The sequence below is a fragment of the Tamandua tetradactyla genome, chromosome X (assembly GCF_023851605.1).
Source record: "Tamandua tetradactyla isolate mTamTet1 chromosome X, mTamTet1.pri, whole genome shotgun sequence".
Classification (NCBI taxonomy): domain Eukaryota; kingdom Metazoa; phylum Chordata; class Mammalia; order Pilosa; family Myrmecophagidae; genus Tamandua; species Tamandua tetradactyla.
This window is the reverse complement of record NC_135353.1, coordinates 164,627,462-164,637,984: the sequence shown is the minus strand read 5'-3', so window position 1 is coordinate 164,637,984 and position 10,523 is coordinate 164,627,462. Positions and strand designations below refer to the sequence as shown.

At 38.7% G+C, this 10,523-nt stretch overlaps 1 pseudogene; it reads right to left on the bottom strand.

Annotated features, from left to right (window-relative positions):
- Positions 1-1,735: 1,735 nt before the first annotated feature.
- On the bottom strand, positions 1,736-3,085 carry LOC143671313 (tRNA-splicing endonuclease subunit Sen2-like; annotated as a pseudogene).
- Positions 3,086-10,523: the final 7,438 nt, after the last annotated feature.

Here is a 10,523-nt window from a genome sequence, read left to right as displayed (position 1 = left end):
TACCATAGCCGTGGGCTGGGAAAGAGAGGGTAATGCGGCAGGAGTGGGGACTATGGGCATGTGAGCCACTTCCTCATGTAAATTACTTGTGCCTTCAGGATCTTCTCTGGCCCTACCTCATACATACTATTTCCATTTTATAATGGAGGGCTGACTGGTGGACCAGAGTGACGTTTTGGGTCCCCTGGAATTAATGTCACTTCTGAACCAGCGTCTAACAATCCCCGAAATACATGATCATTTCCTTTTCATCAGTGCACAGTTATCCTGATAAAAAGGCCTTAGGTCTCCTTGGGAGAGGGCTGGGAGGAAGATTAACAGTATAAATTTGTGGCAGTATAACAGGGTCTACCCCAAACAGGCCTGGCTTTTCCTCATTCAAGGGACCCTTGGTCTGTAAGTTGTCTCAACTCTGGGAACTGATTAAGGGGCCATGCTCTCTGTTTTTGTGATTTAAGTTAGACTTCTGTTCACTTGACCCAGAACTCTTCTACTTATACAGCTCAAACAAATATGTAGTAGACTGCCCATCAATTGTACTTCTAGGTACCCCATGATCTACTAACCAATGCCATAACTTCTGCGAGTCAGATTATTTTGACTTCTGCTTTGAGTCTGCTGTCCATTATGGTAGCCATGTCCACCTTGTCTTTGGCAATTAAGTGTCGCCACCTGACTTCTGCCAACTCAGGATCTGATCAGCCCCATTGTGTTTAAGGATTTTAGCTCAATGACAGCAGTTCCCACAGTAATATCTGACCTACAGAGAAGGGTGACTACAGAGCTCTTCAGAAACGATGGAGCTAGTCTCACAAATTTATTTCTCACAGTTCTGGTAAAAGGTGGTCCTTTGGACATTCCTGGGGTGTGTGAGCAGGCTTTCCACTATAAATCCACTCTAACATTCCAATTTCTCTAAGCCTTTGGATCCCCTTATCTATATTATACCAGGGCAGTTCTGGCATTTCAGCTTCAGGTAATGTTGGCCACTTTTTAAAAATTTCATTGCTTATTTTTATTTTATAAAAATTTCACAGATGGAAGATGTAATTTTTATCTGATTCTATACAATTATGCCCACCAATGAGTTCATTAAGAGTTAAATAATTAGGTAATTGATATTTTTAAAGCTTTCCAGGATACAGAAATCTTTAGTAGATGTTAAATGGATTTTTATGTCTTTGAGTAATTGGTTGCCATTTTTGGATAAGCTGAGACATTAATTTGCCATTTAAAATAATGGAATATAGGGTCTTGCAATCCCGAAATCCACTATCCAAAACTCTTCTGGGAACAGTTAGATGTATATAACACAAGATGCCTGTGTTGGAAAATGTTTTATAAACTGTAGAGTGCTACAGTTTACTTTACATCAAGTAAAATCAGATAAAACGGAATTTTTCTGTTGCTGGAGGGTCCTCTCAGGAATCATCTAGCCCAACTTTCTCATTTGATAGGTGAGGCCGTGGACTGAGCCCTAGACATGTGAAGCTCAGGATCAGACCATGAGCTACTGATCGATTCAAGGACAGGATCTGAAATCCTGATATAGGGCTCTGTGCTTTTCTCCTACATCAACTTGATCTTTTAAAAGCACTGACAAATTTTTTAGTGCTGGGAACACATTTACTAGGCCCTTCTAAGGTTTTAAATTAGTGGGCAATTATAATAAAAGGATTTTCTACATGGTCCTGAACACAGGAGCCTCAATAAATATTTGGTGAAATTGGAATTTTTAAAGCTTGTCTTGGTCACTCCTCTCTCGTGAAGAAACTCAGCAACTTAGAATCACCTCCTGAACTTTAATGCTTTTCATACATTCTGGTGACTCCATTTCTTTGTTATTTATGGTAGAGGGTTTAATCAAATCGCACAGCATAAGTTCCTTAGAGACATTACCTGAAACTCCGCTTAAGGCTGCCAGCAATTTCCAACTGAAGAGATCCTTCAAAGTGGTCATCAACTAATTCAATAAGGACACAATAACTTGCATGGTAAAATGGAGGGCCTTTCTGATACAGCAATAAATCCGTTCTGTACTTAAGTCCCACTTTGGGCAGCCAGCCCTTGTTTCAAAAGTAGTGGTATGCCATGTATGTAGTCCCGAACGTGGGCTGAATGGAACTGAAAGCTTTCCAGAGTTTCACGATTGTTAAAGGCTCCTCCTCATAACAAACCCTCAGATATCCCAAAGCATAGACCAGGAAGAATGCCTCTTCCAGGCTGAGTTGCAAATACGCAAAGATCCTATATGGATTTCTTCTGCATTTTAGTCTTTTCCTTTGCAACAATTTCTCACCCAGTACATCTTCTTTCATGCTCCCATTGCTAATTTCTTCCTCCATGAGCACACATTTGTGGTCGAGTCCCCTCTCTCTGGCAGCCATGAGGCCCACTTGGTGGCTGCTATCCTCTGGTGGGACATCCTCGCAGTGGCCACCCTGGACATGGGGTGGAGGGGTGGTGTCCCCTGCCATGTGCTCATCAAAGCCCTTTATGGTCGGTGGCTCATGCCCAAAGCCCTCCTGCAGGCAGGGCAACTGCTTGCTTACATCCTCAGTATCCTCTGACTTTCCAGAGTCTCTGTTCAGCACAGAAAGCCTCTCTTCCATATTGGGATCCATCTCAGAGTTCAGGACATCATACACATGGAGTTCATCGTTCCTGTTTAGACAAGGGTGCTCGAGTGGTTTCGTCTAGTCCTCGAGGATTCTGTGCACCGGGTTTTCATCCTGCCCCTGTCTGCGCATGAGCTCTGCAGCCCATTCTACGCTGTGCTTCTTCAAAGTAATCACAGGCATGTTTGCTTCACATTTTTCCATTTAGCAACCAGCTTAGGGTCTGAAATTGTGAAGTTTGGACAGCTTCTTGACAGAATACCTTGTCTAAAATAACCTTTCCCATACAGCTGCTCAATATCTTCTGTGTTCTTCACAATGACATTGTTGTTAATCATTTCAGCACAGTATATTCTGAAACCTTTCTTAAGAACACGTTCCTGACCAAAAAGGATGGGCAATGGAAACTGATAATTCTCATACACTCTTATTATTATTTTTTTTGCATGAAAAACCGTTTCTGTCATTTCTCAAGGACACATTGTCCTGCACAACACGCCTGCCATTAGCTAGGCAACATGAGCAGAGAAGTGGACATGGCTGCTGTCAACTGTTGGCCACTTTTTTTTTTTCACAATCACATAGTCACATTGCATAAGCTATATCATTATACAATCATCTTCAAGAAACATGGCTACTGGAACACAGCTCTACATTTTCAGGCAGTTTCCTCCAGCCTGAGGCCACTCATGGCCACTTTTTGATCCATGTTTCAGCCAACCACCCAAACAAACTGTCTGGGGTGGGGGCCTTTCTAACCCCTTGAGCTACAACATTGAATTCAGAATCTCTGCTTAGTAGACTTATATCAATAAATTCAGCCTGATCCAGCTTTATATTCCTTCCACCATTATCCCACACCCTTAATATCCATTCCCACAATATTCCCCTGACTTCTGTATATATAGATTGGAAAACTCATACAGTTCTTTTGAAGTACAGTGTACCTCCTCACAGGTGACACTTTGTACCTTGCCTTTTGGGGCCTGTTGGGACTTTAGTCTAGTTATAGGTCTGGAAGAAAAGAAGGGTGGTGGGGGTGGGTCATGAAAAGATATAGAGGTGTCTTACACGTCAATTACCTCAGGGAATTGCTTGGCAGTTTTGTCTGGTGAAACAGGACTAATTGCTCCAAACAGAGGAGCAAGGGCTGTTTCCCCTTGGGAGGTAGTTACAAGCCTTGCAGGCATTGAATGGCTAATCTTTTCAGGTAGAGGTTGGATGGCTGACTCCTCAGGTCAGGAAGCCTTCTCCACTAAGCAGCCTGGAACTGGGGTAGCTCTTTCCTCAGGGCAGGCTGGAGGTGGGGAGGCTATGTCCTCAGGACAGACCATTACAGGTTTATCAGGAAGACTCAGCACAATATAGGGTTTCAATGTCTCCACAGCCATATGTCACCATTCCATTTTTCAGACTCCTACTCCTTTCCAATCAATGCCCTCACTTTAGCTGGAGACACCCTGCAAGGTTGAGATTTCAGTTTACATTGTAAATCTGCTACTCTAACAATGTGACTCTAGGTCTGATTTTCAGAGATCTCAAGTCTGCAGACACAGGAAATAAGATTTTCCTTCAGGACACTCATAGAAACTTTTACATCTTTTATAAGGTGCTTAACCTACAAATTTGAAGACTTCAGCTCATCCCTTTCTTGTATAACTGTATCCAGCGTATCTAGGAACAACCAGCCAACATCATTATACCTTTTAACTTCACAAAACACTGTTAAAGTGTCAAAAACACTCTCACCTAGAGCCTTGCCTCGTATAAGCATACAATTAGCAGAGTCAAATGTTGACATTTTGCGTATCTCTCTTGCCAATTCACCTCATGAACTATCAGTGTCATTTTGATTATTGGAAACAGAGTCATTAGCAGTGCCTTTGAGTCTAATCAGAGTAGGAAATCAATTGTAAAGACCCATTTTTAAGATTGTTTCTCAAGAATCACTCCCAGTACAAAGCTGTATTAGTCAGGGTTCTCTAGAGAACAGAACCAACAGGAGATATATGTAAATATGAGATTTATAAGTGTCTCATGCCATGGTGGGGACATAAGAGTCCAAAATCTGTAGGGCAGACCATGAGTGGGCAGCTCTAATAAAGGTCTCAACAAACTTCCAGGAGAGGCTGACTGGCTAAAGCAGAAAGAGAGATTCTCTCTTCTGAATAAATGGGATTGCTGGGTCATATGGTTATTCTATATGTAGCTTTTCTGGGGAACCACCAAACTGTCTTTCACAGTGGTTGTGCCATTTTATATTGCCACCAGCAATGAATTAGTGTTCCTATACTAATGAATTAGTGTTCATTAAATACACCTACAATGAATTAGTGTTCCTATACTCTCCAACACTTGCTATTTTTCATTTTTTTAATAGCATCCAGTCTCATAGGTGGGAAATGGTATCTCATTGTGGTTTTGATTTGCATTTCCCTGATGGCTAATGATGTGCTTTCTGGCCATTTGTATATCTTCTTCGGAGACATGTCTTTGTTCAAGTCTTTTGCCCATTTTAAAAATTGGGTTGTTTGTCCTTTGTTGTTAAGTTGAAGATTTTCTTTATATATTCTGGATATTAATTTTTATTGGATATGTGGTTTCCAAATGTTTTCTCCCATTGTATAGGTTTTCATGATAAAAGTCCTTTGAAAAACAAAAGTTTTTAATTTTGATGAAAGTTCCTCTGAAATACTTTCCTAAATTTTATTCTAGGAGAGTGATAGTTCTAGCTCTTGTATATGGTGTGAGGTATAAAAAAGAAGGTAGGGGTCATTCTTCTTTTACATTTTTTTTTTTGCAAACAGAGATCCAGTTTTCCCAGCAACATTTGTTGAAAAGGCTATTATTTTCCAACTGAGTGGTCTTTGCCACCTTGTCAAAAATCAGTTGACCATTAATGTGACGGTTGATTTCTGAACTCACAATTCTATTATTTGGTCTCTATGTCTGTCTTGTGCCAGTACCATGCTGTTTTGATTGCCATGGCTTTGTAATTAGTTTAAAGATTGGGAAGCATGAGTTTTCCAACTTCATTCTTCTTTTTCAAGGTGGCTTTAGCTATTTGGGGCCCCTTTCCATTCCATGTAAATTTGATGATTACCTTTTCCATTGCTGCAAGGAAGGCTGTTGGAATTTTGATTGTGATTGCATTGAATCTATAAACTGCTTAGATAGTATTGATACCTTAATGATATTTAGTCTTCCAATCCTTCATATGGAATATCCTTTCATGTATTTAGGTCTTTTAAAATTTCTTTTGAGCAATGTTTTGTAGTTTTTTGTGTACAAGTCCTTTACATCCTTGGTTAGATTTATTCTTAGATAACTGACTTTTTAGTTGCTATTGGGAATGGAATTCTTTACTTGATTTCTTCTTCTGACTGTTTATTGCTTGTGTATAGAAATACTACTGATTTGGGGGTGTGGATCTTAGCCAAATTAATTTATTAGTTCTAGGAGCTCTGTGTGTGTGTGTGTGTGTGTGTGGTTTTTTTTTTTTTTCAGTATTTTCTGTATATAGGATCATATGATCTGCAAAATAGGGAAAGTTTTATTTCTTCTTTCCAATTTAGGTACCTTTTCTTTCTTTTTCATGCCTAATTGCTCTGGTAAGAACTTTCAGTACAATGTTGAATAACAACAGTTTCAGTGGATATACTTTACTTATTCCTGATCTCACAGGGAAAGCTTTCAGGTTTCACCATTAAGTAGTATGTTTGCTGTGGGCTTTTCATACACATCCTTTAATTGTATTAAGGGAGTTTCCTTCTATTTCTAGCATTCTAAGTGTTTTCATCAAGGAAGAGTGCTATAATTCGTCAGAAGCCCTTTTGGCATCAGTTGAGATGAGCATGTGGTTTTACATTACGTTACATTAAATTATTTTCTTATGTTGAACTATCTTTGCACAGAAGGGATAAATCTCAGTTGATCATGGTATATAATTCTTTTAATGTGCTGGCCAATTCGGTTTGCTAGCACTTTGTTGAGGATTTTTGCACCTATAGTCGTAAGAGACACTGTCTGTAGTTTTTGTGATTTTTTTCTTGTGGTACCTTTATCTTGCTTTGGTATGAGGGTGATGTTGGCCTCATAGAATGAATTAGGGAGTGTTCCCTCCTCTTCAATTTTTTGGAAGAGTTCTAGCAGAAATGGTGTTAAGTCTTCTTGGAATGTTTCATACAATTCCCCTGTGAAGCCATCTGGTCCTGGGTTTTTCTTTGTTAATGATTGGTTTATTGTGATTTTCTATTTCTTCTTGGGTCAATGTAGGAAGTTTGTGTGTTTCTAGGAATTCATTTCATCTGGTTTATCTAATTTATTGGCATACAGCTGTTCATAGTATTCTCTTATAGTCCTTTTTATTTCAATGGAGTTAATAGTAATGTCCTCTTTTTAAGTTTTGATTTTTGTTATTTGTATCTGCTCCCTTTTTTTCTTTGTCAGTCTAGCTAAAGGTTTGCCAATTTTACTGATATTTTCAAAGAACCAACTTTGGTTTTATTGATTCTATTCATTTTCTCACTCATTTATTGCTGCTCTAATCTTTATTTCCTTCTACTCACTTTGGGTTTAATTTGCTCTTCTTTTTCTTCCAGCGTTGAGGTTAGGTCTCTGATTTGAAGTCGTCTTTCTTTTTTAATATAAGCACTTAAAGCTATCTCTTTTCCTCTCAGCACTACCTTCACTGCACCCCGTAAGTTCTGATATAGGATGCTTCTGATTTCCTCTTTAACCCACTGGTTTTTCACGAGTATGTTGTTCAATTTCCACATATTTGTGAATTTTCCATTTCTCCCTCTGTTATTGATTTCTAGCCTCATTTTGTTGTGGTCAGAGACTACACATTGTATCATTTCAATACTTTTGAATTTATCAAGACTTGTTTTGTGACCCAACATATGGTCTATCCTGGAGAACGATCCATGTGCACTTGAGAAATATATGTATTTTGCTTCTGTTGGGTGCATTGCTCTATATATGTCTGCTAGGTCTAGTTAGTTTAGTGTATCATTCAAGTCCTGTACGTATATATTGAGCTTCTGGCTTGATGTTCTGTCCATTATTGAGCATGATATATTAAAGTTTCTTTCCATTAATGTAGAACTGTCTATTTCTCCTTTCAGTATTAACTTCGTATATTTTGGAGCTCTGCTATTAGATGCATATATATTTATAATTCTGATATCTTCCTGTTGAATTGTTCCCTTTATCAGTATTATAATGACCATCTTTGTCCCTGTTCTAGTTTGCTAGCTGCCAGAATGCAATATACCAAAAACGGAATGGCTTTTAAAAGGGGAAATTTAATGAGTTGCTAGTTTACAGATCTAAGGCCGAGAAAATGTCCCAATTAAAACAAGTCTATAGAAATGTCCAATCAAAGGCATCTGGGAAAAGATACCTTGGTTCAAGAAGGCCGATGAAGTTCAGGGTTTCTCTCTCATCTGGAAAGGCACATGGCGAATGCAGTCAGGGCTTCTCTCTCAGCTGGAAGGGCACATGGCAGACACGGCGTCATCTGCTAGCTTACTCTCCTGGCTTCTGGTTTCATGAAGCTCCCCGGGAGGCATTTCCCTTCTTCATCTCCAAAGGTCGCTGGCTGGTGGACTCTCTGCTTTGTAGTGTTGCAGCATTCTCTGCCCTCTCTGAGTCTCTCTCTCCAAAATGTTTCCTCTTTTATAGGACTTCAGAAACTAATCAAGACCCACTCAGATGGGTGGAGACATGTCATCCCCTAATCCAGTTTAACAACCGTTCTTAACTAAATCTCATCAACCAGGGAGATGATCCCATCACAGTCCCAAATACACAGCATTGAATAGAGACTATTCTACCTTTAAGAAATGGGATTTATATTAAAACATGACTTTTCTTAGGGGGCATACTTCCTTTCAAACCAGCACAAGTCCCTCATAACTATTTTTTACTTAAAATCTATTTTTTCCCATATTTGTATAGCCACCCCAGTTCTAGTTTGGTTACTACTTGCATGGTATATATTTTTCCATCCTTTCATCTTCAACCTACTTGTGTCTTTGACTTTCAGGTGAGTCTCTTGCAGACAGCATATGGTTGGGTCATGCTTTTTTTAATCCATTCTGCCAATCTCTGTCTTTTGACTGGAGAAATTCATACATTTACATTTAAAGTCATTACAGGACTTCCTTCTGTCATTTTGCTCATTTAGCCTTTGTAATCCTCATTACTTTTTTTTGTTTCTCACTTCTGTTAAATCCTAATTTTATATTTGTTTGCTTTTTTCTCTTACATACCATGTTCAGTGCCTTCTCACTTCTATATGGATATATTTTTCATCTATTTCTCCTTGTGGTAAACTTGTGGTTAAAATTTAACATACTAAATACTTAACAATCATATTTGGTTTGATATCAGCTTAACTTTAATAACATGTACATATACTTTTCCTATATTTCTCTGTCCCCTCACCATTAATTGTACTTGCTACCATTTATATCATTGTAGGGGTACATGGGTAGCTCAGTGGTTAGAATGTCCACCTTCCATGCGGGAGACCCAGGTCCGATTCCTGGACCATGCAAACACACACCCCCCAAAAAGACCAAAAAAACCTTATCATTGTTCATTGTACTTCCAAAATCGTAGATTTGTCACTGCTTTTTAAGCATTTGCATTTTAGCACTATAGGATATAAGAAATGGAGTTACATAACAAATAGTATGTTCTAGTTTGCTAGCTGCTGGAATGCAATATACCGGAAATGGAATGGCTATTAAAAAAGGGGAATTTAATAAGTTGCTAGTTTACAGTTCTTAGGCTGAGAAAATGTCCCAATTAAAACAAGCCTATAGAAATGTCCAATCTAAGGCATCGAGGGAAAGATACCTTGGTTCAAGAAGGCTGATGAAGTCCAGGGTTTCTCTCAAATGAGAAGGCATATGGTGAACACAGTCAGGGTTTCTCATCTGGAAAGGCATGTGGTGAACATGGCATCATCTGCTAGATTTCTCTCCTGGTTTCCTGTCTCATGAAGCTCCCTGGGAGGTATTTTCCTTCTTCATCTTCAAAGGTCGCTGGTTGGTGGACTCTCTGCTTCTCGTGGCTATGTTGTTCTGCTTTCTCAGAATCTCCCAGCTTTCTCTCTTGTTGCTCTTTTTTATAGGATTCCAGTAATCAAGACCCACCTGGAATGGGTGGAGACATGTCTCTACCTAATCTAGTTTAACAACTACCCTTGACTGAATCACCTCTCCAGGGAGATAATCTAATTAAAGTTCCAAACATACAGTACTGAATAAGGATTAGAAGAAATGGCTGCCTTTACAAAATGGGATTAGGATTAAAACATGGCTTCTCTAGGGTACCTACATCCTTTCAAACTGGCACAAAGTATAACACAATAATACTAGCATTTATAATTACCCAAATTGTTACTCTTAGTGCTGATCTTTATTTCTTTATGATGTTTTGAGTCACAGTCTAGTGCCCTTTCCTTCCATTCAGAAGAACTTCTTTTATTGTTTCTTGTAGGGCTGGTCTCTTGGTGATGAACTGCCTCATCTTTTGTTTATCTGAGAATGTCTTAATCTCTCTCTCATTTTTTCTTTTACCATCATCTCAAATGTTTCCTTCTAGCTGCCCTAGAACATTGGAGGCTAGAAGGAATATATACATTTTTATTATCACTTTTTATGTCTATCTTGTGAAAAATAACATATATACAAAAAAGCAATAAATTTTAAACCACAGCACAACAATTAGTTGTAGAAAAGATTTCAGAGATCAGTATGGGTTACAATTCCACAATTTTAGGTTTTTATGTCTAGTTGCTCTAAGATACTGGAGACTAAAAGAAATATCAATATAATGATTCAGCAATCATACTCATTTGTTAAACCCTACTTTCTCTGTATAACTCCA